We start from the raw sequence: 21,512 nt of genomic DNA, 5'->3' as shown, positions 1-21,512 counted from the left end.
TACAAAGAATGACAGCACTTTACTAATTGTCATACTATCTCTTAGAGTCTAGGAATGTTGGTTCTCCAGGATTTGTAATATGGCTGAGTATTAATAATGATTTCCTAAGGATGGGAAACTACTTGTTATAGAATGTGCAGTTGGAGAAGGAGTGGGAGGGAATCTCGGCAAGACCACCGAAGATTCCTAGGGAGGAGGTAGTATATTTCAAAAAGAGACCCAAAAAAAGAAACTACGCAGTTCTGAACTTGGATGGGGGAGGGAGGAAGTGGTTCAGGGTAGCCACACCCGAGAATCTCTCAGGATATGTCTAGTACAGGGGTGGGCAACTATGGCCCTTTTATGAATTATGGACTTCAACTCCCAGAATTCCTGAGCAAGCAGGTTAGAAAGTTGTAGCTTGAGTCTGTCCATTAGGTGTCAGCAAATAAAGGATTGGACTCAATTGGAATTTCATTGTATCATCTTTGGACTTGGCCAGACATATCAACCAGCAGCAATTCACATATAATTGGACCAGTGTGGTAAAGATTTAACCTTGTGCAAAACTGTAGAAATTTCTAGCCTCAAGCTCTGCCATAAGACAAGTGATGTTCAATTTTTCAGGCCAGACGAGGAATGGAATCTGAATTTGAATAAAATGGGGTATTTCATTAGTGCTGGCGCCAAGAAAGTGGTGCAAGATGAACTACTGTTTACATTACAACAGCTAAAGCCAATTTATAAGACCAGGCTGCCAAACTGTTTTGCTGCCAATGTACTAATCACTTGCCGTGTGTTTCTTGGGACACTTTGTATGATTGATCTCTGTGAGCAGCAGTTCTAAGCAATGGTGGAAAACCTTCAGTTTCTTAAACATTTGGATCTGATCCACACAATTTGTGATCCACTAAATTAGCTTTGATCTACCATTCAGGCATTGTTGCTTGTCATATGGTTGACCACCCATTTGCTTGTGCTGGTATGAAAAGCAGGACATTCAGAGTTGTTTACAACTGGAATGACCTACAAGTAAAATAAAAATAAAATTTGGAATCTTTTCTGCTCCATACTTGTCACATCCATATCTTTTGAGTTTCTCCATGTCTTTATTCAGTAGTTTAGTTTATTATTTTTTTAACTACACTTAACCTCTGTTTCTTTCTCTCCCAACTCTCATTTTAAATATGAACAAGCATTATAGACCTGATCTGGACCTTCTTCCTCATTCTGCTGATGGAGCCACCAGAACTCTTTCTTGAAATCTTATCCTAATAGTACTCGTAGTAAGAAAAGATTATTCATCTCATTATCACAACATAACTATCCATCCAATGAATGTCTCAGCTCAGCATGGATTTGAACTAATTCTTACAAGATAAAAACCAACATCTATTATATTGCCATGGGATACTTTATATAATGATATATAGTCACTCATATTCAAAAATAATGATGAGTTGGTAGGAAACATACATCTGAGTGTGCTTTGGCATTTTCTGTATTTAGATTTAACACAGCCGTATAGTGTATAGGCTGTGAAATATTTCTAATTATTAAAAATGGTGCTTTTAGCTGGATCTGAAACCGATCACTGTGGAATTGTTTTAAGATTAACCTTGTCAAATATGCTTAAATGGGTTAGGGAAATACATAGAAATAATTCAGTTATAGGCAAAATTAACTAATGCTCTTTTTCATGGTGAGCTGCTGTAACGATTTTATATAGCAGTCAAACTATTTAAATACTAATGTTGCCTTCATGCTGTAATCACCATTCCAGTCAGATGTCATTTTAGCAGCCTATAGGGAATTCAGTCCCTTAATTATTCTTCAATACACAAACCAAGCATTCTTTAATTGGTGTAAATTGAACAGCGTTCCAATGCAAACAAGGAGAGGACAAACTAATCAATGATTCCGTACATGTCTATTGGAAAGCTATTGCCACTAGACTGAGTAGCTAATCCGCAACTCCACAAGCTTCTATTACTGAAGAATCAGACAGCTGCTAAACTAATGCTACCTCATAGCATTGATCCTAGTGGAGACTTATGTGGCAAAACCCAGAAAGGCAATCTTTCAGGTAGAAGACTAGTTCATATCTAATACACTGCAGAATGGGCTTTTTCAGTCAAGCCCATCCCATATATGAAGGACTAAGTATCTGTTTGGCATGTTGAAAATTATAATCCCAACAGTATAGTTGAAGTTGAAGGCAGATGAACCTGATAGATGATATGGTGACCAACTTGTGTTCCCCATATCTATGCATTTTGTGGAGAACATTTCCTGAGATAATGATGTATGTCATGGTGAGACATCACAGAGATTTGTACAATTCATTACATTGTGGTCACCTCCATTCCATTTTCCAACTGAAGGTATCCCAGGATCTTTTTACTAGAAGGACCTTTCTTCAGCCTTCTGGATGTTTTGGATCAACCAGAAGTCCAAGCCAACATGGCAAGAAAAAAGAATTCTCAAAGTGGTACTCTAAATTTTGACACTTTGGAGAAAATTATGGTAGAATCTAGTTGCCTTTTGAGCATCGGCAAGCCATAGAAACACACGCTAGAGTTTATGCAAGAGTATTGTTCCATACTGGGTAATCCTTCTCCAGCTTGACTGATTTTCAGCCTGGATTTTGCCTAGTGGGAAACTGGATGAGATTTGTTCCCAAGTTGCAATAGCACTGTCTGTGCCAACAATAGACATGGTTATTGTTATGGTTAGCTGGCAGCAGGTGTGGACGGCTAAGGAGAGCAAGGACTCAGATGAGGGGCCAGGACCATTAGGGAGTGGACTGCTGCCTCAGAGATTGTGGGGGCTGGCAGCAGCGATGAGGAGGTTTCCGAGGAGCCTGTGGCAAATACATGTGCATACAGGGCTGCTCGCAGGAAAGAGCAGCTGCAGCAGCATGGGCGATTCGGGAGTAAGGCTGCAAGGCCTCTCTTTCAAGAAGATAAAAGCCAGCTGTGAATCAGATGTTCTTTGTAGGAAGCAAAGACGTTTTGAAACTCGAGCCTCGTGGACATTGCAGTATCTTAGTTGGTATTTGAAGACTCTTGTAAAATATTTCTAGGTAACCTTATCTTGCACAGTTTTGGCGAGGCTCGTGCTTATCAAACTTAGTTTGCAGCAGCCTTTTAACCGGGGATTCGTAAGAATCATTAAAAGGTTCCTGTTCCTTTTGGTTTGTGTTTGTTTTATTGGAAAAGGGTTTGGGTCAGAACAGTTATAGAGAAAGCAGCTGGCCTAGAGAATGAGGGTGGTGGAACCAAATATCATATTATGAGAATGCAGATAAGGGACAGCATGAGTATGCTGCCTGGGACTACTGTTGGAAATCATGAGCTCTCTACTCAGCCTGAATTTGCTAGGTCTCTGTCTCTTCCTTACAGAAATAGAAGACATATTAGGAACTTGACTGAATTGATTCGATTATATCCCTGAAAATATGAAAAGAGCGCAGACTGTCAAAATGGTCATGGCAGAACCCGCTTACAACAGCAATGAATATATGAAGTTTTGATTTCAAAAGCACTAAGTGGTTCTGTTTTGAAAAAAAAAAAGAATTAAAAACATAACTCTGACTTTTCAGTGACACCGTTTTGAATAATTCATGTGACAGAAAATATTTATTGCTCCCTTTGTTAGCTCTTTCTATGAATGTATTTTCAGAACAACAGTATCATGGTCTTTAGAAAATCTATCCAGATTTTCTTTAGGAAACCACCTATTCTACTCATTCTTGATCTGATTAAACTGAACAACAGTGGAGAGATATACCTGAGAAACACACAAAGATTTCATTTTGTAAATATATTAGATTCATTCTTATTGATTTTATCTGGCTTCTTAATTTCATTGTTAAAAGTCCGAAATGGATAGACAAAAAGTAAGGAGCAAGTATTTATCCTCACCATTATTCCAATTATAAATAGTAATACTTAAACATGACACAAAGTAACAAAAGAGTACAATAGATGTTTTGTTATCTAATATAATAGCCTTCTCTACCCAAACATCTTTCAAATACACTGTACTAGCTCGATACCTGCTTTGCTACGAAACTATGTAGTTGAGCTTAGTTTTTGGGGAGGAAAATAAAGAAAAAAATTTCTGCCTCTGCCTACCAGCCTCCATCGATATTTATCTGGCTAGTATCCTGTCAGTGTGTGAGAGAGTTGAGGGCTCTTTGGAAACTGAAAGAGTATTTGCTGTGTGAGCAAGGAGGCAGAAAGGAGCCTGGGCGTGACTTAGCTCAACTGTTCTGTATTAAAGCTGCCTGGTGCTGTGAAACTAAAATTGAAACTGAAATTTCTCTCCTCTGCTTGTGTTTTGCATTTGGAACAGATTTGTTTTCAGGTGGGGAGGGAGACTAGAACTCCTTAGCATCAGAGTGTGTTAATAATAATATACAAAATACTAATGCTCTGATGTTCATTTCGAAAAATCCTTTCTTGGTGACCACCTAGAAGCCAAGAGGAACATACATGCCAAATTTCAAGTTTGTAGGCTTTACGGTTCTGGAGATTTAATTCCGAGGACATCACAGTGGTTAAAAACTGCACTCTCTTGCTTCCCATCTATAGATATTTCATGTTGGTTTAACTGACTGAATTCTAGTTCGGTCTAGTTTCCACTTTCTGTGGTTTTAGCAGTAGAAAAACCATGCCTTCTGAATGTGAAACCAAAAGTCAGAATCTCACTATAAAGCCTTGGGTGCAAATAGAAACTTTCCTTTCAAAGAGAAACAGCTTTGGAATTTTGTTAATTAGATCAAACCACAAGAGGAAAGGGTTAGCTCTGCTTCTAGGGTCTCTATCCTGATCCTGGCCTAAAACTCCCATTATCTGTTATGGGAACATTTTTAAAACTAAGCACAGTAATTACAGTAATGCAATTAATGTCACATCTAGTTTAACCCTGCCCAGGTTATTTATCTTCCCGGTGAGGAAACAGTTCATTACTCCTTATTTTGATTCTGTTATAAGCCTCGTGAAATACATTTTCAAAAGATTCTTAACAATAAAATCATATTCAAAAGCAATAGAAGGAATGGAAATGAAAAAAGTCCATATGGTGCTATGCAGCCAATTTAATATCATGGTTAGCAGTGGTGTTATTCAGCCGGTTCGCACCGGTTCACGCGAACTGGTAGCAAGGATTTGGTGTGGGTTGCTGAACTTCTGGCTGGCCATGGCTCCAACCCGGTCACTCAGTTGCTGCTTCCTTGCTTGCCCTGCCTGCCCGATGCATCCGCCCGATGCTCGCCCGCCCAGTCACTCCTTAAGGTATTTTTTTTTTACTTCCCGACAATCAGCTGTTCGTACAAACAGCTGTGCCGTGATTCCCCTCGCTTCTTACTGCTTCACCCAGGAGGCTTCCCTGAGGCTCAGGAAGGCAAAAAGGGAGGGAGAGGGCACAGCCCTCCCTCCCTCCCTCCCTTTTTGCCTTCCTGGGCCCCAGGGAAGCTTCCTGGGAGCAAAAATGGGCTCCCAGAGGCTCCTCTGAAGCCAGGAAGGCCTCAAAATGGAGTGTAGAGGGGTGCTGTGTGCCCCTCCCATGCTCCATTTGTTTTTCTTCCTGAGCCCCAGGGAGCCTTCTGGGAGCAAAGACCTGAAGCTCCTCTGAGGCTAGGAAGGCCTCAAAATAGAGTGTGGAAGGGTGCTACATGCCCCTTCTATGCTGTTTTTTTTTCCCTTCCTGAGCCCCAGGAGAGCCTTCTGGGAGCAAAAATGCCCGCCCAGAGGCTCCCCTGAGGCCAGGTAGGCCCCAAAATGGGGTGGGAGGTGCTGCCAAAAAAAGCTATGCCCACCCAATCTTAGCCTACTTAGCCACGCCCACCTGGCCATGCCCACAGAACTGGTCGTAAATTTTTTTGAATCCCACCACTGATGGTTAGGGACCTGTGCTAGAAACTGAGAGACAACTCAGGCACAAAGTTGTCTGGGTGACTATGAGGGTTCTTTATTTTTCAAAGACTGGATATACCATGATGTAGCAGATAACTGTACAAAATACTTTATTGTCCCATTAACTCTACCCACCTAAGATTGTGTAACCACATCCATATAAGAACTTAGTCCTTATAAAAGTCGTGGAGGTGTAGTGGTTAGAATGCAGTACTGCAGGGCTAACTGCTCACTCCGGGAGTGCGATTCTCACCGGCTCAAGGTTGACTCAGCCTTCCATCCTTCCGAGGTGGATAAAATGAGGACCCCGATTGTTGAGGCCAATATGCTGCCATTGTAAACCACTTAGAGAGGGCTGTAAAGCACTGTGAAGCGATACATAAGTCTAAGTGTTATTGCTATTGCTATTATAATAAATAAATAAATAAATAAATAAATAAATAAATAAATAAATAAATAAATAAATAATAAATAATAATAATAATAATAATAATAATAATAATAATAATAATAATAATAATAATAAATAAATAAATAAATAAATAAAACTCTTAAAATTTGTAAAGTGGTACCCAATCTTTGTATTCCTTCAAAAGTTCCTGCACTACCTCAGAGTAGTTGTTCTTCTGTTGCTACCAAAGTCAGGTCAAGCTCTAACCAAGCTCCAGGCAGGAATCACACTTCAATGGACTGCTTAGTGTAACATGGGGGTCTGGCAATTGATTGATAGCCCTCTTGTTTGCTTGTAATACTTGTACATCCCAAATGTTGCTTCTTGATTCCTACCCTATAAATCTACACTTTTGTAGACTAAGGGCCTAGGTGGAGTGAGATTGCCTATGGACATTGACACTTTCTTAAAAACACCAATGAGTGGTCAATTAGCATGATACTTCAAATGTCAGCTTAGATAGCTATGAGTAAACTGGGTGGGGAATGAATGAATGAATGAATGAATGAATGAATGAATGAAGCCATCTCCCTTCAAGTTTCTGGGACTGTAAACTTTTACTATGCTTTGGGAGAAGGGATGAGTTTCATTCCCTCGTTATGACTTTGCGCCAGTTACTCTCTCAGCCCTAGGAAGCAGACAATAGCAAACAACTAATAAAAATTTTTTGCAAGAAAACTACAGTCCAAGGCAGTTAACAGGAGTTAATGCTTATTTGAAGGCAAATAATAAATAAATAACCAAACAAACAAATAAGCAAGCTTAATTATGGAATCATTTTGTGATCTCTTCGCTACTAAAGCCTACAGAGAAATTCCAAAGCAAAAATATGAAGCCAAGATGCTGCATTTTCCCTTGTTTGTTTGTTGTCATCAGCTTTTTCTTTTCTGCTCTTCCAAAACTTCCTGTTTTATCACATTCCAAGCTGCCTGTTTTCTGCAATTAAATTCAGGGATGATTCAAATTTGGCCAAAGGCCCTGTTATTTGGAAAAAGGCTATAGTTTATGTGAATACAATCCTGAATTATGTACCAAAATATTGGTATCTACCATTGAATCAGGAACTATGGATCTATCAGGCATAGCAAAAGAAGTTATTCTTATAACAGTGAAAAGAAAATGCCACCTTGAACTTATAACTTAGCTTTATGATATTGTATATGTTCACTCTCTGCTTTTGAACTGACTGCTGCTGGGATGGAAAGATGGATCAATATTATTCTGTAGACTCAAGCTTTAAGGCTGTGCTTAAACCTCCACCCCCCCCAAGACATTTCTAAACCTATAATGCAACATTTTCTTTTTTTCTGTTGGTTCCCCCTTTTGCATATTTTTGTAAGCTTTGTATTCCTTTCTTTCTGTGTCTTGAAGCAAATAAAATGAATCCAAAGATGAACCAAGAAGTTGATGGACTTGAGAACATATCTTTCTTTGGTGTCCCTAGCTGATCCAATTCTGGATATTTCAATGCTGCTTTGACTTAAAGAAGAAAGAAATCAACTTTATTCCCATTTCGCCATTTCTGTAGGTAGCAGAGAAAGGGGTAAAAGTTGCTCTTTTTTTATAAAAAAATCAATATTTACATACATGGTATGTTGTGAGTTAATTTTGTGAGTTTGCTTGCTAACAAATTTTATGTGTTTGCTTGCAAGCAAATTTTATGTGACAGACTCAGGTAGCCAATTGCAGAAAGATAGATCTCTGAATGAATCTGTGATTCTGTGAGCAACTCAATCTGCCTGCCTGCTTTGCCTGATTTGGGGTAAAAGTTGCTCTTTTTTAAAATAAAAAATTGAATATTTACATAAATATTTATAATATTTACATACAAGCCATTCCCAGCCAGTCACATGACCACCAAGCCACACCCACAAATTAGACCACACCCACATAACTGGTTGTTAAGAAATTTGAATCCCACCCCTGGGTAAAGGGAGACAAGATCTTGGAAGCAAATATTTAGAACGCCACTAAGGTGGTAGCAGAGAGTTAGGGCTGTCTCTGTATTATCCCACTGTCATGATCCATCAGATTTTTTTTCAGCTCAGAATGGTTGGCCCTATTTTCTGAGATGGCAATAGTGTGGAACCAGCCAGTCATGCACAGTGTTACGTTGAATACAGATTTACTGCATTTGTACTTTCTATTCAGGTTTCATTCAAGGATTAGCCCCTGACTACCAGGGCTGAATGGAAATATTTTGGTTTACTTTACCAATGGTAGTGGGACTTTTTCATTTCAGATTTGCACTGTGCTACTGAGATTGCAGATCCTAATGTTTCTTTGAGTCAGTTTCAGCCAAACACCAGTTTTCTCCCTAAATGAACAGTTGCAAATTACATGGTTGGTTGCATAGTCAGCCAGATATTTCAGCTGAATCTGGCATTTTAGCCGCCTATCAAGTCTTTCCCAAGAAGCAAAGATGGTACCAAAAGTAATAGGCTCCTTGGATACAATTCCAAAACACCTGGAGTATCAATTGAACACCATTGGCATTGACAAATCATCACCAGTCAATTGCAAAAGGCAGCTTTACTTGGAACAGCTTACATCCTGCAACTAAATCTTTAACACTATCAGACAACCACATCTGCCTATCGCAGGTCCTTGATACGTGGATAAAAATGCCAAATCCAATATAAACATCTGGCTGACTATGTGAACAACTATAACAGAGGTCCAAACTTGCCAACTTGAGACTGATGGACTTCAACTCCCAGAATTCCCCAGTCAGCATGGGAGATCCCTGAACTATAATAATAGTAGGTTCTTGGGAAAAAACTTTTATGCATATGAAGGTCAACACTAGATAAAGAACTGATAGCTGTGGCTTCACATTGTTGTGAACAGATTATTTATTAAATTTATGTGTCACCCAATTCCCAGTCTGGAATGATGAAACTGTTGCTGGTAAGAGCATCGTTATGCCAACTCGAAAGGCCAATTTTAGGGCTGATCTGAAGCCTTGAACTGGTTCCTAGCAAGGCAGAGTTGTCACTTTTGCAAACCAGCAACTGCTATTGCTGTAGAAGGGAAGAGAATACCCCACAATGATTTTATAATAATTTAAATATTTTTACTCCACGTCTATTTAATTTTATCACATTCCATTCCATATGTGTGGGTGTTACATTGTCACATTAGAGTGTGGGATATTATAAAGCCACAAAAATGATGGTAGGCATTAGTTCTATCTAATGGGATTTTTTTATACTGAACATCTCTCATTTGGTTTTCAGAAAAACTGTTCAAAAATTGGCATTCTGCTGTCAGGACTGTGTTGTGTACATGTATCTGGACAATCAAGGTCAATAAATGTATTATAAGCAAAAATGTTTCTTTAAAAAAATCAAATTTAACAGTACCACAGGATTATGTTCTTTTATTTCATTAAATTCTTGTTCACATGATCTGAACAAACATTTGCTGTCAATATTTAATTTTAAAAAGTCCAACTCAATCAAGTAAACAAAGCCTTAGAAAGTATAATTTTCTTCCTTGACTAAACTAAACCCATTAAGACTTTAATGCAAGAATGAATGAAAGACAAAGGGTACATGCTTCTCAAAAGATGAAAGCATGCAGTCCATTTGCATTTTAAAATTAATTGCTGACCTAATTATTTGTCAGTAGAGGCATAAATTAAGTAAATATAACTTACAGTAAGGCTTCAAAACACCCAGAGGAGTTCGACTCCCCCAGAGTAAATTGTAATTGTCCAGCGTGACAATCTATTTTTGCTGTCATTTCATGACCGAAGGAAAAATTTATGGGAAACTGTACCATATGGAGACATGAGAGGGAATGATAGACTTAGATCTCTTGTACAAAGGGATGAGAAACTGGAAGTCACCAGAGAACATCTGAAGGCGTAGCTTTGATTTTAGAAAAGGGAGGATATGCTTCCCATGCCTACTTAGATGGAATTTATAATGCTGATGAAAATGCACTGATGAGCTCTTACATAACCTGTATGCTTCAGAGGAATTGATTAATTAACTATTCATACCCCCTAAATAAAAGTTATTTTCCATGCAGGCCAGGAATTATGAGAGTAGTTGTGCACCCCGCCTTGCTCTCTATGTGTTCACTAAGAGCCAATAACAATAAACAGACATGATATTCTTCTGATTAAAATCGAATTCCGATTTTTGGGAGAATCGCCCCCCTTTCCCCCTCCTTCTCCTCCTTCCCCTCCCTTGGAGGCCCGAGTCAGGAGTTGCTACCGCTGGCGTGGCTCTGCGTGGCTCCAGTTCTGCGTTGCCTCAGGAAGGGAAGGCAAAAGGAAGAGCCGCGGCGGCGCTTGCAGCGGCAGCAGCGGCTCCTGGTTTTGCCTTTCCCTTCCCGGGCATCTGCGGTACTGGAGCTGCGCGGAGCCGCACTGGACGGTAGCAACTGACACCCCAACCGGATACCTGGCGGAGCCCGGCCGGGCGGGCGGGTGGTGCGGCGGAGCCCGGGCGGGCGGGCGGTGCGGCGGAGCCCAGCGGGCGGGCGGTGCGGCGGAGGCCGCTGAGCGGCAGGAAAAGGGAGCTGGGCAGCGATTTCTTGGCGCGCGGTGGGGGGGTCTCTTTTGGCCGGCCCGATTTTTTTCAGAGGGAATATCATGCCTGAATAAAAAACAATATTCAGTGTCCCTGAAGTAGACTAACTTGTAGAAGCAGATAGAATTAACTGTCTCTCCATTGTGACAAGATAGTAGATAATCAGCTTCATTTGCTAGGGTGGTGCAGTGGTTAGCATGCAGTACTGCTGACTGCCAGCTGCTTGCAGTTTAACAGTTTGATTCTCACCAGCCCAAGGTTGACTCAGCCTTCTATCCTTCCGAGGTCAGTAAAAGGAGAATCCAGATTATTGTAAAGCACTGTGAAGTTCTATACGAGTCTAAGTCCTGTCGCTATCTGTTGTTACATAATATAGACTACCTAGATCCATTGCATTTGGGTTCAGATCTACCCTTTATGACTTTAGAGTTCTGAAATATTGCACGTAATCATTCTTTAGCGTGTATTTGAAGCCACTGAGTGATGTTAATTGGTGTTTGAATAATAGAGGACACTAATATGCTAATGGCACTTGGGTGTGTGTTTTTTTTCTTGTCACAACTGGATTTCTCTCCAGGGCTAGTCTTACATAAGAGCATTGTGACAGGCTGGATAAGGACTAATAAAGCAACCAAATAGTGTGGATTGGTAGCTTCCAGGTAAAAACAATGAATGGGCCTCTGATTCCCAATAGAAGTGCATTGCTTTTTGAAGTGCATTGTTTTCATTCAAGACCAGGGGTGGGATTCTCCTGGTTCAGGTGAACCTCTAGCTCCAATGATCAGCTGGCAGTGAACCGGTTCGCTCCGACGATCATGTAGGCCCGCCCACCCACCTTTGCGCTGTATCCTCTCAGCTGATTCGCGTGGCAAAGTGGATTACTGTTCCTCAGCTGTGTTACTCCCCAGTACATAACATACATTATATAAATATATTATATTTGTTTTCTGAGGTTTTCACGGGTATTTGTATGTGGATCTTTGGTTATTCGGGTTTTCTCCCGTGCAAAATTGGAAAATTTTATGCGGGAGAAAGCCCAAGTGCTTTTAAAGTTGTAGCAATGTTTCGGCAGAATCTCATCTGCCATCAGGCTTCTGTATTGTGTTCGTCTGTGAGTCAGGCTTCACAGCCATTTCTGTTTTAAATTTGGTGCTAGCCTAATGCTGTGTTAGAATGGTTTTTTCTTCATCCTGATTGGTTGGGATTCTTGGACTGTTTTTATTGGTCTTGGAGTTTGCTGTGTTCTGCTTGATTGGTGTTTCTAATATCTTCTGTCTGTTTTGTGGCTTTTTTTGTCTTGATTGGCTGGCAAAATTGTGTTTCCTGTATTGGAGGCTTTTAGTGCGGCTTGGCTCCAAGTAAGTGGACGGCTATCATTTATTAGGAAGCTAGGTTTCATCTGGGTGCCTGGTTGGGGTGTGTTTGAGCTGGAGGTATCAGGGGGAGTCTGTTTGTGCCCAGGTGTTTGGCTGGCTTGTGGTGTGGAGATTTTTTTGTTTGAGAGTGCAGGCTTCCAGATAATTGACAGTCTGGTGGAGTCATCTCTTCTATTCATGCTTTCAGGTCTTTTTTCAATCTCTATGGCTTCTCTGATAATTCTGTAGCTGGGGTTTTCTATAGTGGCTAGGGTTTTGGTGCCATTGAAGTTGATGCTATGACCTGTTGCTTTCATGTGTTGGACTAGTGAGGAAGTGTGTTCCAGCTTTTTTTACTGCATTTTTGTGTTCATCTAGGCGGGTACTTATTCTTCTATTGGTCTGTCCAATGTATGTGGCAGGGCATGATGCACAGGGGACTTCATATATGCCTTGGTTTTCCAGGTCAATTTTATCTTTGGGGTTTCTTAGGATGGCTGCTATTTTTCTGTCTGTTTTGAAGGCAGTCTTGATGTGATGCCTGTGTAATATCTTACTAATTTTGTCTGTAGTACCTCTTATGTAGGGCAGGACAGCTATTCCATAGGTCTGTTCATCTTCTTATGTCTCAGTGTGTTTTTGTGGATCAAGCCAGTGATTTTGCTTTTGTCGAAGCTATTGGCTGTCAGTACTTTAGTTGGGGTGCATAGTTCAGTCTTTATGTGTGTCTTGTCTGCCAGGCATTTGGTTCTGGCAATTAGTGTTTTGGCCACGGAGTTTATCTGTGCTGGGTGGTGGTGGGATTGGGCATTGAGGTAGCAGTTGGTGTGTGTTTTCTTCTGGTATACAGTGTGTCCTAGTGTGCCATCTGTTTTTTTGTAGATTAGTACATCTAGGAATGGTAGTTGTTTGTTTGTTTCTGTTTCCATGGTGAATTTGATTTTGGGGTGTGTGCTGTTTAGGTGTATTAGGAAATTGTTTAGGTTTTCTTTTCCATGGGGCCAAATAACAAATGTGTCATTGATGTATTTTAACCAAAGTTTGGGTTTGTGGGTGGCATTGGCTAGGGCTCTGGATTTGAATTCTTCCATGAACAGATTTGCAATGACGGGTGAAAGTGGTGATCCCATAGGGGCTCCTTCAATTTGCTTGTATTGCACCACTACAAAACCTAGCCAAATACCTAGCAAAGCAGCTACAGCCCATGCTGAAGCAGCAACTTCACATGTACAAAACTCATACCACCTCTTGGAAATGGTCAAAGATCTACACATGGAACAAGAAGATCTGCTTGTAAGTTTCGACGTGGTTTCACTATTCACTCAAGTCCGGATAAAAGAAACTCTCAAAATCATCAAAAATAAATACCAACCAGCTAAACACCTCATGGAACTAGCAGAACACTGCTTAACCAACACATATTTCATATACAAAGGACAAAGATACAAGCAAATTGAAGGAGCCCCTATGGGATCACCACTGTCACCCATCATTGCAAACCTGGATGAAGAAAAAACCATTCTGGCACAGCAGTAGGCTAGCCCCAAATTTAAAACAGAAACAGCTGTGAAAGTCTGACTCACAGACCAACACTATACAGAAGCCTGATGATTGCAGATGAGATTCTGCCGAAACGTTGCTACAACTTTAATAGCACAACTATAATGACATGGGAAAATACCCGAACAAAGCTGAATACCATACATATAAATACCCGCGAAGACTTAAGGAATATATATATGTATGTATGTATGTATGTATGTGTGTATGTGTATGTGTATGTGTATGTGTATGTGTATGTGTATGTGTATGTGTGTATGTATGTATATATATATATATATATATATATATATATATATATATATATATATATATATATATATATATATATATATGGATCTTTGGTTATTCGGGTTTTCTCCGCGTAAGATTGGAAGTATCTAGGCACGTTTCGATGAAGTCTCATTCATCATCTTCAGGCTTGTGTCTTCAGCTCTGTGCTTCTCAGAGTGATGTGAGCTTGCAGCTGCTTCTTCCTTTTAACTGCTAGTGGGGGTGTGACTTGATTGGGTGGGGGCTTGGCTGTGTTCTGATTGGGTGGGGGTGTGTTCTCATTGGTTGGGGTTTGGCTGTGTTCTGATTGGTTGGGGGCTTGGCCGTTTTTGATTGGCTGGAGGTGTGTTCTGTTCAGGTGGGGGCTTGGTTGTGCTCAGGTTAGTCTTAGTTGCTGGGGGATCACAAGCTCACATCACTCTGAGAAGCACAAAGCCGAAGACACAAGCCTGAAGATGATGAATGAGACTTCATCGAAACGTTGCCTAGTTACTTCCAATCTTCGCGGAGAAAACCCGAATAACCAAAGATCCACATACAAATACCGGAGAACCTCAGAATATATATATATATATATATATATATATATATATATATATATATATATATATATATATATATATATATATATATATATATAATAGCAGGTAAGCTTTTTGGAAAGCTGTTCACATGCGCGCAGTGCGTGTCAGGCATGCACACGCAATCACCGAACTGGTTGTTATACCGGCAGCATCCCACCACTGTTCAACAAGTGGCAACAGTGGAACGAGAGTACTTAACTAACTGCATCTTCTCTAGTAACATTCCATTAATCAGTATCTGATAGCTACTTGTTTGATTTAGTTCCAGTTATTAGTATTGCTTTATTACCTGTAGTGGCCTTAATTTCACAATGTGGTAAGCAAATATGCAATGGATAGTTTCAAGGGACTCCTGCGAGTCCCTTGGACTGCAAGATGATCAAACTGGTCAGTCCTAGAGAAGATCAACTCTGACTGCCCTTTAGAAGGCCAGATCCTGAAGTTGAAACTCAAATATTTTGGCCACCTAATGAGAAGGAAGGACTCACTGGAGAAGAGCCTAATGCTGGGAAAGATTGAAGGCAATAGAAGAGGGGAATGACAGAGAATGAGGTGGCTGGATGGAGTCACTGAAGCAGTAGGCATGAGCTTAAATGGACTCCAGAAAATGGTAGAGGACTGGAAGGCCTGGAGGAACGTTGTCCATGTGGTCATGATGGGTTGGACATGACTTCGCAAGTAACAACAACAAAGTTTCAATCTTTCTAGGTCAGTGTTTCTCAACCTTGGCAACTTGAAGATATGTGGACTTCAACTTCCACAATTCCCCAGACAGTATAGCTGGCATAGCTGGCTGGGGAATTCTGGGAGTTGAAGTCCACACATTTTCAAGTTGCAAAAATTGAGAAACATTGCTCTAGGTGATGGGAAGAGAGACCGAGGAGCTCATTTGACATTCTGATAATGCATGAATGATCTTATAAAATGGCTAGAAACTCATTCACAAAATGACTACCATACCATAAGGAACACTGCCTTTCATTCTTCCTTAAGTTTGTCCAAGTAGGAAAGCACACTTCCAAACAACATATTGGATGGCAGATTCCTATGATGTATACTTTCCATAAAACTTGACAAGGCCTATATGGAAATTGTTGAAAACGAGGATGATGCTTTACTTTGTAATATTATTATTTATTAGTATTATGTATTAAATTTATTGGATGACCATCTTACACAAGGCAATTCTGGTGTCAAGCATGGGAAAATCAGGAAATCCAGGCGGTTCAAATGAATATGAAAGTTTATTACAAGCTTATGCTCTCTACAAGAATCTGAATTACTTACAATCAAAGTTAATCGGTGGTAGATAAGAGTCAGTGGCATTTAAAGTGGGTTGGACTTGGATCTCTTGTGGGCATGGAGGTACTTGAAACTGATGATGCATTTGACTCCTCCCTTGGGTTCAGCTTGGTCATTTCCTACGAATAGATTGCAATGTTAAAAAGGTACTGTACAAAACTATGCACAATACAAATAAAATACTATAAAAATACAAATATTCAATCCTAACTAAAAGTTGAGAGGGGAGGAAGTAGGATAAGCAGGGGCAAAAGTGAGATCTGTTATTAATCTATCAAACAGCCTCAGTGTGAAGCCTCTCCATTAGAGCCCCAAGCCAATAGCCAGAGCCAGGTCTTTAAGCTCTTGTGGAAGGTTAGCTAGAGCCAACCTCACTCCAGGGGCAAGATGTTCCAAAGGGTAGGATAGATGGTAGAGAAGGTTATTCTTCTAGATCAGGGGTGTCAAACTGAATTTCATTGAGAGCCACATCAGTGCTGTGGTTGACCTCGGGGGGCCAGGTGGGAATGACTGACTGGGTGTGGCTAACTGGGTGGGCCTGGCCAGCTTGACATCACTCCCAAACTGATGGCATGTTTCTTCGTTGCATTGGGTAGACCAGACCGAAGCCACACTTGCCTGATCTTTCCTCTTTGCACTGGGTAGACCAGGCCGAAGCCATGCTGGCCTGAACTTTTCCTCTTCACATTGGGTAGATCAGGCCGAAGCCCAGCTGGCCCGATCTTTTCTTTTTGCATTTAGTAGACTGGACCAAAGCCACACTGACCCGCTCCTTCATCTTCACATTGGGTAGTCCAGGACAGCCCCATGGGCCAGATCCACCACATCGTGGACCGGAACTGGCCTGTGGGCTTTGAGTTTGACACCCCTTTTGTAGATCCTGCCAGCCAGAGTACCCTGGTTGAATGGGACCTGAATGACCACTCTTCTGATGGCATGGATAGGGCAGATCAATCTCATTGGTATGCCAACTTCCCATTTAAAAAATAATGAAAGTTAAATATTAATACAAGTTAAAAGTTAATGAAATTTAAAATTGTAGTTTTATAGGAGAATACTTTTAGTGTTTTTATATTTATTATTTTGAATATAAACTGCATTCAAAAGTTACTTTGCAGAGTGAGATATGGGGACATATAAATTTAATAAATAAATACATGTGACTTGTGGGTGCAACACAAAAAGGAAGGTTAGTGCAGGTTCATTGTGCAGGTACAGCTGCCATCTTGATTTTTTTTTAATTCCCTGCATCCTTAACCATGAGAATGAAAAAAATGAAACTACCATGGGGAACTGGCTAAAGAAAACTCCCCCCAACTTCAGAATTTGCTGGACTATATCTTGCAAAGACTATGCGGGCTAGAGGAAAACATCAAGTCCAGAAAATTTGGTTGAAGCTTCATGGTAGGGATGGGTGGACTGATGTTCATGACCCCATTTCATTATGTGATCTCTTGGGATGATCAGAATTTCCTAAGATGAACTTCCCTGCCTTCCCAACTTATTGTGAGATAAAAGGCTATAAAAATCATACATTGCCTCAAGCTGAGATTGTGATCTACTGAACAACCAATCAAATAAATAAATAAATAAATATCCAAAAATGTCTTGGTGTTTAGTGTTATAGAAAAGACGGAGTCTGATTTCTCTTTCCCTTTTCTTTTTTAATTCCAGGGGAACTGCTATAAACCATCTGTAACAGTCACTCATTATTATGACATGAAGCTAAGTAAACATAGTTTAATAAGCTCACATTCAGCCTTGACTCAAGAAAAGACTTGGATCCTGTGTGACCAAAATGGTACTTTGAAAGAGCCCACGTGCAATGGAAGAGAGCAGTTTCTCATTATATTTCAGATACATCAACTATTCAGCTTGGGGTTTCCCCCCCCCTCTACTTCATGTTGTCTTCCCTTTTGTCTTCAGTTGGCATTGGTGAACTGGCTTGTAGAATATTTTACTGTGTTTTCAACTCATTAAATACAATTGTCATAATAGTGAGGGTACAAATGCATGTCAAACTCTATAAGTCATGTCAAAATAAAGCAACCATATTTTAAAAAAGAAATGGTTTCAAACCTTTGAACTTCTCCTTGAGAAATACAGAAATTCTTTTTATCTTGTTTTTGACAACACAGATTGTTTTGCAGCAGCAACAACATGACAATCTCTCTGCAAAACAAAACATCCTCCTTCACAATGGTTAAAATATAAGAAAGGGAAAAAATGGAAGGAAGCTACAAAACTACAGTAAACTGGCTTTTCAGTAGCTTAAAAAAATTGGGTATTGAAGGACCCAAAAGTTGTTATTCAATACTTAGGGCTAGAGCAAAATAACAATGGGAAAATGTGATAACACTTGTGAAATGCAGTGTTTATAGAAAGATAATTTATAGTTATAATTTTCAATCAAAACAGAAGAGTTTTCCCTGTTCTAAATATCTCTACACTGACATGCTATTTTTATAGTGTTGCAATAAAATTCCAGTTAACATGATGCCATGGCTAGCTAATACGTTTCCACAAAAAAGCTAACATGGTTTGACTTTTTACGTTTTCTTAATTGCATTATATGCATTTAAGTCTAGACTGGTACTAATAAGCTGGTAGAGTTTCTTTTCAGTTTGAGAAGAAACTCCACTAGTTTATTAGTAAAAAACACTCTTAAAAGAGATTAAAAATCTGTATCCTACCTGTTTTTCCAGACAGATAGATATATATGGCTGATTTTCTCTGATCGGATGAGAAGTGAAGTATCAGAGGAATCTCTAAGATGGCTAGCTGGAATTCATTTGCTTCCAAATGTGGATAAGATAACAGGGTAGAGAACTAGAGTGATTATGTCATTGCCAAATCTTGATGTGTGTGATGACTGGTGGGAACATGCCAATAATCTACACAAGAAAGCAGAAATGGATATTTAATCAACAAACATTTCTTATAAGATTGCTGACCAGTATTTTACTTGGTTATGTGAGAAGACACACACACACACACACACACACACACACACACACACACACACACACACAGATGAATTAATAAATCAATTGAAATAAAATGGAGAAAACAAAAACAAACTAGTGGTAGAATAATAAAATATGCAATATTTAAAAATTGGAATAAAATATGTGACTAATGAATGAAGTACTTCATTACTGCAGTAAATTACATAGTAAGGTTTTAAGATGTGATTCTGTCATCCATTCATAAATCACTTTGTGACAGTACAAGTCAGAACAAATATTTAAATTTCATGCAATCAGTATAATTTACTACATCCAATAATCCTTATGTTACCAAATATTGAGTTTACTAAATATAACAAGATTGTGGTTTCCTCTCTAGTAGATGAAACTTGCTTCTTGACACGTGATTTTAATCCATATCTGCAAATAGATATTTTACATGCCTTTAATTCAGAGTGCTTAGGAGTTTGTATAAATATCCCAACACAATTAACAGTCCTGAAGGACTGTTGAACCCAGCTGAACCTAGAATATCAATGTAGTTTCTAATACAGAAAAATACATTTCAGAAAAATGAAATGAAAATCCAATGTCTTATTTCTTCTAACAATATTGATCCTCTGCTTTGATCGCCCTGAAAAAAAAAAGTAATAATAATTAGCAACTTTACTTGGAACATCTTATATTTTGTGACAATACCTTTAACGTCATAAAACATCCACACCTGACTAAACATCTGGCTGACTGTATGACAAACCATAATAACGATAATAATAAATAGAAAAGTAAGAAGCTAAAATGGTCTGGTACTTCAATTCAAACTGACAGCACCTGCCACATAACACCCCAGATTTAACAACTGTTGGTAATAAAAATTTAAAAAGTCAGTATGGTAGATCTGGCAGTATCTGGAGACAGGAGAATAGAATAGAAAGAACTGGAGAAGATAAAACAATACAAAGACCTGCAAACAGAAATAGAATGACAATGCCAAGAGAAAGCAAAGATAGTACTAATACTGGAACACCATTGGCATTGATAAAAATGACCATCAGTCAATTGCAAAAGACAACTTTATTTGGAAGATATCTTGTGTCAATATCTTTAACCCCATCAAACTTCCATATCTACCTATCTTCAGTCCTTGGGAAGGACTTGATAGGTGGACAAAAATGCCAAATCCAGTCTGAACATCTGGCTGACCCGCCTTTCCATCTGACAATCATAACCCGCCTTTCCATCTGACAACAAAGTTGGGTAATTCAGCAATATGTTTGACTTAATTTAGGATTGCTCAGTATATATTACTTGATTTAAGCAACAACCAGTCGGATAATTTGTAATTGTAACCTTTTAATAAATTGGCTAACTCATTAATTATCTTTACCCTTTCTTTTTTTAAAAAATACCCTTGCCATTCAGCAGTAAAGATTTCATAAAGAGCAGGCCTGGTCATTGTCTTTAAATTTGACAGACTCAACATCTGAATAGCTACAGGACTGCCTTGTCAGGATGGAAGGGGAGGGCGGGTTCAAATGAGTAAGATGATGGACAGAGCATCACAGTGCAAGCCCACTTAGTTTCATATGTGGGCCAAGGCTCCACATACATTCCACATCCTGATACCCTTTCTTCATCTTGCTAAATTTGATCCTTCAATATAAGCCCTGCTTTTTGGTTTATCTGAAAGAGCGATAGCTGGAGGACAAATGGAAATGACCTCCACACCCACTGAGTAGTATGCTATGTTATTTGTGTCATATTATGGGACACTTCTTTGCTGAGGTAGGGAACACTCTAAAAGAAGAGAATATATATACATTTAACTGAGGTATGGAAAGGTATTCTTTGCTGAAATATTTGTTGAGATGTGGAATACTCCATAGCATCAAGCTTTCAAAATCATATTGGGGCATATGTGTTTTTCATAGAGCATTAGTTATTGATCATGATATGTCCAAATAGTTAGATATTATCTTGCTGTGTTTGGTTTGGTCTGTTCAACTAGAAACTCCCTTGAGACTTGCAAGGCGATAGTCCCAGTCCCAGATCCAGACACACACATACATTTCAAAAACATTGTGCTTTTCCCCACTATTATAGTAATAGATAAGCAGAAATATTGTCACAAGGAGATCCCTAACACACTACAAAAATATAAGTAATATTTAGAAATAAAAAACCCCAAGCTTGTTAAGATTAGTCATGCAAATTGAGATGGCTGGCTGCAGCTCCCTGTTGGATGTGTCAACCCTTCCTTGAGTGTATTGTAGCACTGTCTTTCTATCATCTATCAAAAGATCTCTCCCAAGTTTGCAAAATACGCTTGTCATTACAGCCATCTCCTCTTCTTACAACTGTACTTTTGCTTTGTAGTCAATTTATAGCCCAAGTTCTTACACTGGTTTGTTAGACAAAAGCAACATTATTCTTTCACAATAAAACATTAAAGCTATTTATGTTTTTAATTATAAAATGGGACCAAAAGACCTTTATCTAAGAATTGAAAGATCATAAGATAAAACCAAATGAAGTTATTTCAAAGTGCAGATATGAAGCTAGTAGTTATCTTTT

General features: G+C 39.3%; 1 long non-coding RNA gene across 6 annotated transcripts in view; it reads left to right on the top strand.

Moving 5' to 3' along the window:
* Positions 1 to 18,154, top strand: part of LOC148130555 (uncharacterized) — an 83,216-nt gene extending 65,062 nt beyond the window's left edge. For all 6 annotated transcript variants that reach the window (XR_015749990.1, XR_015749995.1, XR_015749991.1 and 3 more), the window contains exon 4: positions 17,644 to 18,154. This is a non-coding gene — a long non-coding RNA (uncharacterized LOC148130555). The remainder of the gene's footprint in view (positions 1 to 17,643) is intronic.
* Positions 18,155 to 21,512: the final 3,358 nt, after the last annotated feature.

Source organism: Notechis scutatus, chromosome 5, assembly GCF_049901735.1.
Source record: "Notechis scutatus isolate UNSWTSFEM ecotype Mainland chromosome 5, rNotScu1.2, whole genome shotgun sequence".
Classification (NCBI taxonomy): domain Eukaryota; kingdom Metazoa; phylum Chordata; class Lepidosauria; order Squamata; family Elapidae; genus Notechis; species Notechis scutatus.
This window is presented reverse-complemented; position numbering and strand designations above follow the sequence as displayed.